At 41.1% G+C, this 12,634-nt stretch overlaps 1 pseudogene; it reads right to left on the bottom strand.

Moving 5' to 3' along the window:
• Positions 1–10,829: 10,829 nt before the first annotated feature.
• LOC115822227 (uncharacterized) lies at positions 10,830–11,922 on the bottom strand (annotated as a pseudogene).
• Between the last annotated feature and the right edge of the window lie 712 nt (positions 11,923–12,634).

Genomic DNA, 12,634 nt, shown 5'->3' with positions numbered 1-12,634 from the left:
TGCGTTTATTGGTTACATAGGTTTTGCGTACAGGTAAAATTTTAGATATAAGTGCATGATTTTCTGTATTAAATTCAGTCACTCCCTGGGACCTGACTCAGTTTGTTGTATTTTGCTCACCAATGAATGCAATAAACTTACACTGCATCGGACTCCTGAAGACTTTGACTGCTTTTTGAAACTTAGAATTTATTTTTCAAAGAAGAAGAACTTAGTATAGGAGGTAGAGCACTGAGTGTGGAGAAGGGACTCAGTCACATCTGGCCCTGACCGGGGAGTCTCTCCCACAAACTGTAATAGTAGACAGGGAACTGTGTATCAAGGATGAAATGAAGGGCAGAATATCCTCAGGGATGGACTGAAAGAGAAAGGAGGAGATGGGAGTAGTTCATCAGTGGAATCAGGTGTGCTAGTGCTGGGTAGAAACAAAAATGTGCTGGGCAGGGAGATCAGGAGGAACATATTGAAAACAATTTTAGAGAGCCCAACAAAACTAAATCATCAGATAACCCAGTTGTATCCTATGGTCTTGTGGATTCAAGCCCAGTTTAGATGCAAGTTTCCCAACTGAATAAGCTGCAAAACCATAGTTTTGTTCACGTTCGATCAAAAAGTCATTGTAGATTTTTTGACAGCTTAAAAACAGCATGAATGAATAGCATGCACCTAGGTTTATATGAATCCTTACTTTGTATTGCAATATGCATGCACTGATTTACACACAATGATATTCTTTCCAAATTGTTAACATTCGCATTGGCCATACTACAGTCAAAATGACATGACTTGTGATGTTACCATTAAATTTAATTTTGCCAAAAACCAAAAGAACCTTTCCTAAAGTTCATTGCACTGTTTTGTTTGCTGTAACTGAACAGTTCAATCTCAAATTCTATATAAAAATAATAATAATTAAAAAAAGCATCTCATTGACCTTTTGGCAAAAATATAGTACAACTCACATTGAATATAAACTTTTCTACAGTGAGGTTATTAGTGACAGATGTGTATGCTAAGATAAACATGATTTCCTATATTAATAAAAGAGAAACAATATTTAGAAATAAGTGTGGTGCTTTTGAACTGATAACATAATTTGAGATTGGCACCTTGTTGTGGTGGAATTTCTTTCAGTAAGAAGATGTGATCATCTTGTACATCTTTATTCTAACACAGTAACAGTTCACAAACTCCTAAGCACTGTGATGGCTGGTGGAAGTGAAATGAAATTTTCTTACTCAGATTCAGAGTTTGATCTTTGAGGAAAATCCAAAGAATCTCAAAGAAAATCATGTTGAATCTGAAACATGGTAATTAAACTATCAAGGGGGTATTTCAGAAAGCGGGTTTAGTGAAAACTCTGAGTTTGTTAACCCTGAGATGACGGAAACTCTGGGTTTTCCGTTTCAGGAAGCGAGGTAACTCAAACTCTGGCTCAGTTACCGTGGTAATTGACTCTGTGAACCTAACCTGCTCGCTGGCAGGTTTTCTTCAACAAACCCTGAGTTTCTCCCTAGCTCCTCCCTCCGGCTGAACCTGAAGCATCTGTCAAACATGGCGTCTCCTTTCGTCGCTAACCCGATCGGTGTTGAAACCAAATTAATTCGCATAGCCTTACGTCGGGAGAGGATTTTGAGACCCCGATTAGATGTATTATCATTCCCTGATGACTACCTAATCGAGCGTTACCGTTTTTCATCACAATCTATCATTTATCCGAACAACTGCGGCCTACATCTCTAATATTACACACTGTGGACTTCTTGCTCTCAGATCGGAGCAAGTTCTTTGCTCTTCTTTTTTTTTTTTTTTTGTGGACGGGAGTTTCCTTTATAACACTGGCAATGCCGAGTATATCGGGGAAACAACTGTTTGTAGAGCCGTAAAAAAGTATCCCTTGTACTTAAACGGCTACTGCACATTTTCCTAGTGTCACACCTCTAAAGACCATCAAAGAGGAATTACACAGGACTGCAGGTGCGTGATGTGGAATCATTCAGTTAAAGGTAATAATATTTTAAATTATCTCGTGTTCATGACATTCTGCTGCGACCTCAGACAGACCTCAGTCGTTAGTTTTTATGTTGCAGCGTTTCCCAGTGTCATGGGCTGCATCGATGGCACACAGATCCCTATAACTGTTCCTTCAGTTAATGAAGTTGACTATGAATAGGAAGTCTCTCCACAGCATTAATGTGCAGGTATAGTCTTACAATAACAAAGACTATACATCACAATATACTGCAACTAATGTATCTCATTCTCTGCACTGTCAAGATCATATGTGATGCAGTGCACTTGATCACAAATGTTGAAGCCAGTGGCCCAGCTCTGTGCATGATATACGAATGTATCATTAGTGCACCCTGAGCAACAGATTTGCACATGGTAAGTAAAGCTTTGCACAAATACCATTGCTTGTCTCCCTCTTTTAACACCCTTAAAATGTATCCACTATATAATTACAGCAGAGTTTGATGGCCACCTGCTTGGTGACAGAGAGTACCCATGCCAGCCCTCTCTGTTGAGCCCTTACCCTGACCCTGAGCTGGGCCCCCAACAACATTCCAGTGTGGCCCACTGCAGGACTAGAGCCTGGGTTGAGATGACAATAGGCATGCTCAAAGCTCGGCTCCAGTGTCTGCGTAAACTCAGGGTAACCCCAGAGAGAGCGTGTGACATTATTTTGCAATGTGTTGTTCTCCATAATAATATTGCCACAATTAGAGGAGAGCAGCACCCTGCCGCACAAATGAACCACCCTGAGGATGTCCTGGATGGAGGAGCCGTCTGAGAGAATTTGCCAAAAACATTTCACACATCAAAGATACTACCACCACCCGCAGTCAAATAAAGAAAAATCTGTCACATTTTATTTGGTCTTCTTTATTTCCTACAAATGCAACACTTACTGTATTTAGATTGTTCCAACAATTAACAATTCACCTGTGACCATGTACCCACCTCTAACTGCTGTTCCAGTAATTGAATTTCAAGATAGGCCATTTAATCTGCCACTGCAAGTGCATCATTTCTCAGTCAGTTTTAGCCATTTTCCTCCTTAATTCATAACTGAGAAAACATAAGGATGACATTAAATTCTACAGATCTACATGCAGAATTAACCTGCCATTTATTGAACATCTCACTGTGTCAGTCTGTGCTGTGGAGGTTGATGGACTCTCCTCCTGGTAATGACCAGTCATGCTCTGTTAAAAAGGATAAGAACGTGTCATCCTTCAATGTGCATCTTAAGCTCAAAGTTCCACACAAGAATGTAAAATCATTTTAATAAGGAGAGAAATATCAGTAGCTACCATACATAATATTAATGTAAACCACAGTAGGCCTTTCTGAATCCCTCTGTGGCACCAGACAACGTGTCTTCATCATCATCCGGTTATTAAGAGCTTTCTGTTTCAGTATACTTTAAACTACTATAATTGGCAAAATCTCTGGGAGTATTTACAGCCCAAATGTTAATCTGCTAAGCAGGATATTAGGCGAGAGGACATTTGTGTGTTTTAAAACAGAATTCTGTTGGGGGTTAAAGCTACTCCAAGCTGAAATAGCCACTGAATGACATTTACTTGGTTTAATATGTCAGATATGATTAAAACCAAAATGAGGTACAATCATGAGCCTATAGGCCTGAGCAAAACATGTCTTACCTGTTTGAACTATGTTTTTATATTTCATTTTCAGCGGCTGCCAAGTGCACTTTGTGCCCATGGGATTGCTCCTTAAAGAAAGTAGAATTTTATTCAATTACATGCCACCACTTCCACCTGTAATATTAAAAGAAAGTGGGCTTACATGTTAAATGAATAGACTTCTGCATTCAAACCTACGCATTGACTCGGGCCGCAATTCTCTCCCACACCAATTCTCTCGCTTTTGCCGATGCAGGTGGGAACTGAACCAAACACCTTTTTGTTGTGAGGCGACAGCGCTACCCGCTGCATCACCGTGCCGCCGTATATTGTGCTCATACTCGTCATAAATACGTATCAGAATTTCTAACTGCAGCGGGGTGAAGTAAAATGACTTTTGTTTTCGTCGGTTGCCATGGTGAATCGTAGTATCGGAGCTCCATTGATGATGGCTTTTTATAATTGTCATGCACGCGCTTAACTCGGAGTTCAGAGCCGTTGATTCAACGGCTCTGTCGGAGTTAACAGACTCAGAGTTGATCGAACCAACTCAGATCAGCTTTTCTGGAACCGAAAATTCAGAGTTTCCCATCTCAGGGTTCATCAACTCAGAGTTCAAGATTAAACTCAGAGTTTGTTAAACCTGCTTCCTGAAATACCCCCCAGTTCTTTAAAATAGACCCAAATGTCTATTTAGTCAAACTCTTGCAAAATGTCTCTGATCATTCACACCACTTCACTATTCTCTAAAGCAAGAAATGGGAATCACAGAGGAAAGAAAGAAAAGCCTTTATGTAAGCATTTTCCCGCACTGATACTGCACCATCAAATGGGGAAGTTACTCACGAGTACAGTGAATCTGAATGTTCCTGGAATGAGAACCACAAATACAATCAAAATAAGCCATTTCATTTCTAGGAGACAGATTTCCAGGAAACACTTGCCAGGCAGCACAGCTTAACTATTGCTGTTAGTCAGACTTTGCTAGGTTGATGGCGATTTTCTTAGTCTTTTTAAATTATTCTCATTCTTATTCTTATTCTTATTATTTCTAGGTGATGTTCTCTTCATCTCTCATCTGTTCTACTCAAAGCTGTTTCCAGTCACTGCTGGCATAATGATGCCTGTGCTATTAGATTTGTCAAATTAGTAGTGGGATGTACTTATGCCTTCCTTTAGCTGTACCCCTCCACATAAGCTTTTTATATATTCGCTGAATCTATTTACCTTCTGAATACTTGACAAGTACTCCTCCCCTTGTTTCAGCAAACATCTGCAGTAGCTCACATGCCGTTAAATAAACCTCTGATTCTTACCACTCTTCAACAGAAAGAAGAAGTTGGTTCAATTAGGAAACTTTATTTTTCTGAAATATGTATATATAAATATATAAATATATATATATAGAGAGAGAGAGAAAAATCTCTGTTCTGCTTTTTTGTGCATATATATATGACTTTCTCATCAGAGTGGCAGTAAGGCATAAGACTACTCACAAAATTAACTGTGGAATCTGACTTTTCACACTTTAATGATGAATGGTCGTAGCACTCACTAGCAAAGGTGAAACATGGAGCTTGCAACCTCGACAGTCCTTCTCCTCTCTTTTTTGGCTGTCACTAATGCTGAAGGTACTGTATTTAAACAACTGTAGACCTTTACACTGTTGTAGGAAACTGTACTACCAGTACACTGAGAAATGTTCAGTTTATGGTTTTCATTGATCTTAGAGCTGTTGTTCAGCAATTGATGGAAAGTCATGATGGATAATGATTCGGCCTAGCCTAAATATATTTTTGGTCATATTGGGTCATATTTACAGATATACGTAAAATGTTTATGGATAATTCATTGAAGTACGCAGCCACTGAGATTTAAGATGACAATTCCGACACACTTGTGCCCTCACCAGAATTGTCTGTCTTGCTCTCTGTACTTTTTAAATTCCATACATTTGTTTTTAATTAAATATTCAAAACGGTAGGACTATTGGTTTAACAGGCAAAGCTGTAACTCAAGATTTTTATTTTTTGGGAAGCTGTGTGGGAGCTGCATGGGAAAAACATTTTGTTTCACTTGCATTTGCGTTTTGGGGCTAAATGCTGATGTATTTATGCATGAATTTTTGTGTGATTTTGAGTTAATCACCAGACATTTTTTTCCTGAAATGGAACAGCTTTTAGCTGTTTACTGTAAGAAATCAGTGTTGATTGCGCCTATCAACATATTTCATAAACACTCCACCATGTCAAAAACCCCCTCTGTCTCACTGCTTAGCACTAGTCATCGAGAGTCAGGCTCCTTGGTTGGAAGGATCAAAAAGCATAATGTAACTTGGAGATACCCTGCAAATTGCAATGCGACAAAATGCACACATGAAAGTTTCATAGCATTTTTGTCTTACATTTTATATTATTTATTTATTCATTTGTATTTCAGTTTCACAATAACAGCATTTAAGATTTTATCAACTACGGCTTCAACTGAAAAAGGTTATTTTTAGGTTGATTTTGTTTCATGTTTTGCATAATATTGTGTACATTTTCAGTGTAAACTTATTGCTGTAGTTACTACATATGCACATTATAAAAGTCACTCATTGAAACTTCAAGGACTATGACAAATTGTTTTATTCACATTGCTTCTTTCATGATTTTCTAATTTCTGACATGGATTCTTTTGTTTTCTTCTCCTTCTTCTTTTAGTAAATCTACAGTATGAAACCCCAGAATATGAATGTGGTGGTTATCTGACCCAGGGCCAAAATGAATTTTTCAGTCCTCAGTATCCCAATAATTACCCCAATAATGCACGCTGCACATGGCACATCCAAACTCCTGAACAAACCATGGTCTCACTCAGCTTTACCGATGTCAGGTATGCCTCTGTATCTATGGGGATTATGTGACAAGCCTTCCTATTCTTACATTAAAAGCAAGTGTTTGCCAGCAGTTCTCCATGATTGTCTTTTCCAAAAAACAGGACAACTGACCCCTTTGATTTGGCTAGTGTATTTCAATGGGCTTGTGACCAAATGGTTGCTGGTTTGATTCCCAGGCAGGATAACACAGCTGAGGTGCCCTTGGGCAAGATGGGTGAAATGCAGAGGTCAAATTCACTGCTCACAGTGTGTGTGTGCAGTCACGGAGATGATCTTCTAAATCTTTAAATCTGTTAATCACTGCCTTTTTGTGTCATAGACAAGCATTTAGATTTTATTTAAATTTTTATGTTTTCAGTGTGAGAGAAGGGGTCTTAACACATTTTTGTATTATTGCTTTTTTGATTGGCCATATCAACAAGGGTATTTCACCAGAGTACTGCTGGCAGATAATACTTTTGTAATATAGTTACCTGTCACTTCATGACATTGTAAAATGTAATTGTGAACAACCTAAAGTAAACATCTCTATTCTGTCTCTGATTAGATTGGAGGAGTCATCTGACTGCAGTTTTGACTCTATTAATGTATACGATGGCCCCTCCACATCCTCTCCATTGATTGGGACACTATGTGGGAATCAGGCTGAATCCTTCACTTCCACTAGAAATAGACTGACTGTGTTTTTCCAAAGTGATGACAGTGTCACTCGCTCAGGGTTTCGAGCTGAGTGGGTTGCAAATTGTGAGTAATGAAAGAAAGCGCACAAAAGCATACAGGGTAGCCCACATGTTCACTGAATAAAATACATATACCAAACATGTTTAGGAACATGTAAGATGTAGTGTAGTGCTGTACACTCAGGTTACTGTTTCGTAGTTGTTGGAGGTAGAGACAATCAGCTGTAGGGAGTGCTGTTTTGCTTTTAAGTAGTTAGTAGTAAAATTACTGTTTCCCATCATTATCACTACGCATTTTATATTGTTTTTTTTTTCATTCTTGATTAGTTATACATACAACAAAGAAAAATTTGAGTGTTTTGCTGGTTTTCTTGTCTGCCTCTGAGTGAGCTCTAATGGGAATTCAAATAATCACAACAGTCCTTTACTAGTACATATTTCTGGCATATTCTTCTTTAAGGAAAGTGAACATATGAGACACACATGTGATCTTTATTGTTCAGTGCTGAAAGGTAAAGAAGCAATGCAGCAGTACTGCCACATCACTCACACACCTACTACCACCAACAGTATGATTTATGTATGTGATGTATGTGTCACAGCCTGCACCTCCATTTTGTTTTGTTCCGTCTTTGTGCTCCTGTTCTGTCTGTCTCTGCCCCTCACCTGTTCCCGTTTGTCTCATTATTAACCTTGTTAGTTTTAACCAATCCTGTTTAGTTTCCCTCTGTATTTAAGTCCTTGTGTTTGGCTTGTCCATTGTCTATTGTTGTTTGTGTTTTTAGCACACTGTTACGCTGCACCTTTTTGTTATTGGTTTTTGTTCCTGTTCTGCACGTGTATTTTGATCTTCAGTTTGCTAGTAAAGTCCTCCTTTTTTCACCGTCATCATCGTGTCTCTGCACTTGGGTCCTGCACCACACCACCAGCGTGACAGTATGACATAAGATTTGATGCTTTCAGATCCAAGGCCCAAAAAAAAAAGCTTTTATCAGGATGTTATATTTGTCTACAACATGCTTTATATTTATTTCATCTCAGGTGGCGGTACTCTGACCCAAGCTCAGGGGGAATTCTTCAGCCCTGACTATCCCAAAAACTATCCGAGTAACACACGCTGTACATGGCACATCCAGGCCCCTGGTGACAGGACTGTGTCAGTGTCATTCCATAACATCAAGTGAGTCCCCCCCTCCCAATAATTACACTGCATGCATTCAGTTAGATGATTTGTCAAATTTCAAATATTTGAAAATGTGCCAAACTTCATTCAGTCTGTTCTGTTAAAGCACATCTTCAAGGAAATTGTTACGTTGACCTTTCAGTTTTGGTTTCATTTGGGCTATTCATTAGTGTTTTACATGTTGTACTTACTGTGCCTACAGTGGGGTAAAGCTGTAGTAGTACAAAATGGGTTTTCAATTCTCTATCACTCAGTGCCACAAAGCTAATTAAAGAAAAAATGTAACAGTGATAGCAGTGCCTTAGAAGATCAGTGCTGTGCCAAAGTGACAACAACAAAGGGGAACGAGCCTCAGGCAGAAAACACCAAACAAGGCAAACTGACAAACTAGCTGCTCATTGATAAGTGAGCCTGCAGCTCATGGAAACCCATCAGCTGTAGGATAAAAGCAGTTGTCTGGAAGCCTAAAGCAGAGAGCACTGAGGCAAGCTTAGGATGATCATCTCTTCCCAGTTTCCCAGACTCTGCTGAACCATGGCTGACGTAGTGTAGTTGCGATTGTCACGAAAACAAAAAAGACTGCAAGACAGATTCTAAAACGAGGAAGGACTATCACTGAAGAGAACTCTCACGATTTTTAGAATATTTGAATCTGCCCAAGCAGAGTCCAAAATGTTGAAATAGCAGTAAGACGGAAGACAGTCACTTTAAGTTCAATAGAAATGTTTGAGTTCAAGCAAAAACTAAACAAAGAGGGTGCGAACGAAACAAAAACAGAGGTGCCAATAAAATCCAATAGAGACATCAAATATCATACATGCGAACTAACAACACACAAAACAGAAGACTGTGGAGTGATAAAGGGAGGTCGTGGTTGTTCATGGGCTGTAGAACACTTCAAACATACTTGTAGGAAGGCAAATTTACACTTCAGACAGGGACCCCTCACCTATATCTTCAATCCATGATGCATGATGTATCTGGCCTTAAACTTAAATTTTTGCAAGGTTTGGATATCCAACAGAGGTAATTACAGACAATAGTGATAAACTGGACACCATGAACATGAGAGCACAGAAGATGGAACCTTGATTGTTTGAAATGCCAAACATCTTAAACACACTCCACCTAAAGTCAAGTTGGACTTTCCAGAACGTGAAGCTCGTGTGGGCAGATTGAACATGACACTAAGAACAATGAAAGAAACTATTCGATTTTGCTCTTAAATAAAATGTTTACTTTAATAGAAGTAGCAAATTCAGATTTTAAGTGCAAGTTAATGCTTTTAATGCCAACAAAGGAAGGGATGTAGGGTAGGTGCGATCATCATGAGAACAAAAAAGAGCATTACACGCTGTCAGCTGTGTAATAAACACAGTCAGGTCATGACTGTCCTGAAATTTAAAGATGAATTACAAAATAAAAGACAGGCTTTCAAATCAAACCTGACACGTCAAACAGACTTGACTGATGGTTATGCTGGGGTAATGTTTAAAAGTCTCCTGTTTATATGAAAGGTAGTTGTATGATGTGGTAGTCAAGCTTTGCACAAAACGTGTAGTGAGTGCACATAATTCACAGAGTTGTGGGGCATGATTTGTATTGGAGATCAAGGACATACAGTTGTAAACATGAACACATGGGTTTAAGTGCTTATTTGTGAAGACTAGAACAAAGCTTGCTGTGGAATTGGCACAAGTGTGTTAGATTAACTAGTTGGTGTGCCTCACTAAATGCTTTGCTACACACTTGTGGTTATGATTGTCATTTACCTTGACTGTTTTTCTCCAAGTCTTTCAATTAAGCCAGTCCCAACAGGTTCCTACTAACTTTGCCTGAGCCTGAAACAGTATAAAAGCAGATGGAAAATGTCATTCAAAAAGTTTTTGTAAAAACAATACAAGCATCCCTGAAGTGTCTCAGCATAGCAATGTCTGCCTCTTGAATTCTGGGTTCATATAGATATTATTCCTCACCATAGAATCGGGGTGTGGTAACAATAGATTTCCCCCACTGGACATGCAGACCCTCCTGTGCCTTCACTTCGTGTTTTGCCACCGATTTTCTCTCTGAAAACTGCCTCTTAGACAAGCAGAATTTTTCATTGTCCAATGTTTCGTTGTATTATTAAAATCATTTTATTGTTGAAAATCAAAACCACTGAATACTCTGAGGCATGGAACCAATTTACAATTTACAATTTTGTTATTTGGCAGACGCTTTTTACCAAAGCAACTTACAATCAGTGCATCAGTCAGAGTCAGATTTCTAATACCTTGTGAGCAGAGATCACAATAAGACCGAGCGTAAAATTGCCCCTTCGTATTGCGCCCCTGGAATACTTTGACAAACGCAGATACAAGACAAAGGTTATATATATATATATTTTTTTTTTTTTTAGGAAAGGGAGGTTAGGCATTGGGGGACAGGTGGGTTCTAAAGAGGTGGGTTTTCAGTTTCCTGCGGAAGATGGTAAGAGATTCCGCAGTCTTGACTGCATGGGGGAGGTCATTCCACCACCTCGGGGTAATGGCGGAGAAGAGGCGTGGTTGGGAGGAGCGGCTGCCGGGTTCCCGAAGTGAGGGGACCGTCAGTTGTCCAGACGTCATAGAGCGGAGGGTCCTAGTTGGGGTGTATGGAGTTATAAGAGCCTGAAGGTATGATGGAGCAGAGCCTCTAGTGGCCTGGTAGGCCAGCACCAGTGTCTTGAACTGGATGCGGGCTGCTACCGGAATCCATTGGAGTGCAGTAAGCAGTGGAGTGACATGAGAGTGTTTAGGGAGGTTGAATCCCAGGCGTGCAGCGGCGTTCTGCACGAGCTGGAGCGGCCTGATGGCACAGGCCGGCAAGCCAGCCAGTAGCACGTTGCAGTAGTCCAGGCGGGAGATGACAAGCGCTTGGACCAGGAGCTGGGTCGCCTGTTGTGTTAGGAATGGGACGGATTCTCCTGATGTTGTATAGGGAGAATCTGCAGGATCGAGCGACTGCCGCGATGTGATCGGAGTAGGTCAGCTGGTTGTCCAGGGTTACGCCAAGGTTTTTGGCTGCTGTGGTGGGGAATACCAAAGATCCCTCGATGGTTATTGCAGTGTCGATCGCTGGGGAGTTCTTAGCAGGAAAAAACAGGAGCTCTGTTTTCTCTGGGTTGAGTTTGAGATGGTTAGCAGACATCCATGAGGCAATGTCTGCTAAGCAGGCTGCGATGCGAGGTTGAACCTGGGAGTCAGAGGGGGGGAAGGAGAAGAACAGCTGTGTGTCATCAGCGTAGCAGTGGTAAGAGAGGCCATGGGTAGAGATAACTTGACCGAGTGATCTGCTGTAGAGAGAGAAGAGGAGTGGACCAAGTACAGAACCTTGTGGGACTCCTGTGAGTAAAGGGCGGGTGGAGGAGACCGATTCCCCCCAAGAGACCTGGTAGGAACGGTCAGACAGATAGGACTTGAACCATGCGAGTGCAGAACCCGCGAAGCCCAGCCCAGAAAGGGATGAGAGGAGTATCTGGTGGTTGACTGTGTCGAATGCTGCGGAGAGGTCTAGGAGTATGAGGACAGAGCTGAGAGACTTCGCTCTGGCCAGGTGGAGCTCCTCCGTGACAGCAAGGAGGGCCGTCTCGGTGGAGTGGCCGGCTTTGAATCCGGATTGATTCTGATCCAGTAGATTGTACTGCAGAAGATATGGAGAGAGTTGGTTATAAACTGCACGTTCCAAGGTTTTGGAGAGAAACGGTAGGAGAGAGACTGGACGGTAGCTACTGACATCAGCAGGGTCTAGAGTGGGCTTTTTGAGCAGTGGCTTGACCCATGCTCTCTTCAGGGCAGAAGGAACCGTGCCAGTAGATAGGGAGCTGTTGATCAAGGACGAGATGAAGGGCAGAATGTCGTCCGAGATGGCCTGAAAGAGAGGAGAGGGGATGGGATCAAGAGGACAGGTAGTAGGACGATGGGATTTTATAAGTAGGAGAGCTTCAGCGTCAGATAGAGGGGAGAAGGAGGAAAAGATAGTGGAGGGGGGGAGGGTGCAGGATCCGAGGTGGGAGGGGAAGGGGGGAAGGAGTCGCAGATGTCATTGATCTTCTTCTCGAAGAAGGAGACAAAGTCATCAGCAGATAGGGATGAGGGAGGAGGAGGAGGAGGAGGAGAAGAGAAGAGGGAGGAGAAGGTAGAGAAGAGTTTGCAGGTGTTGGAGGAGGCAGAGTTGATCCTAGAGTGGAAGAAGGCAGATTTGGCAGCGGACAAGG

This window comes from Chanos chanos, chromosome 10 (genome assembly GCF_902362185.1).
Source record: "Chanos chanos chromosome 10, fChaCha1.1, whole genome shotgun sequence".
Taxonomy (NCBI): Eukaryota; Metazoa; Chordata; class Actinopteri; order Gonorynchiformes; family Chanidae; genus Chanos; species Chanos chanos.
Note: the sequence above shows the minus strand (reverse complement) of the source record. Positions and strands in the feature narration are given on the sequence as shown.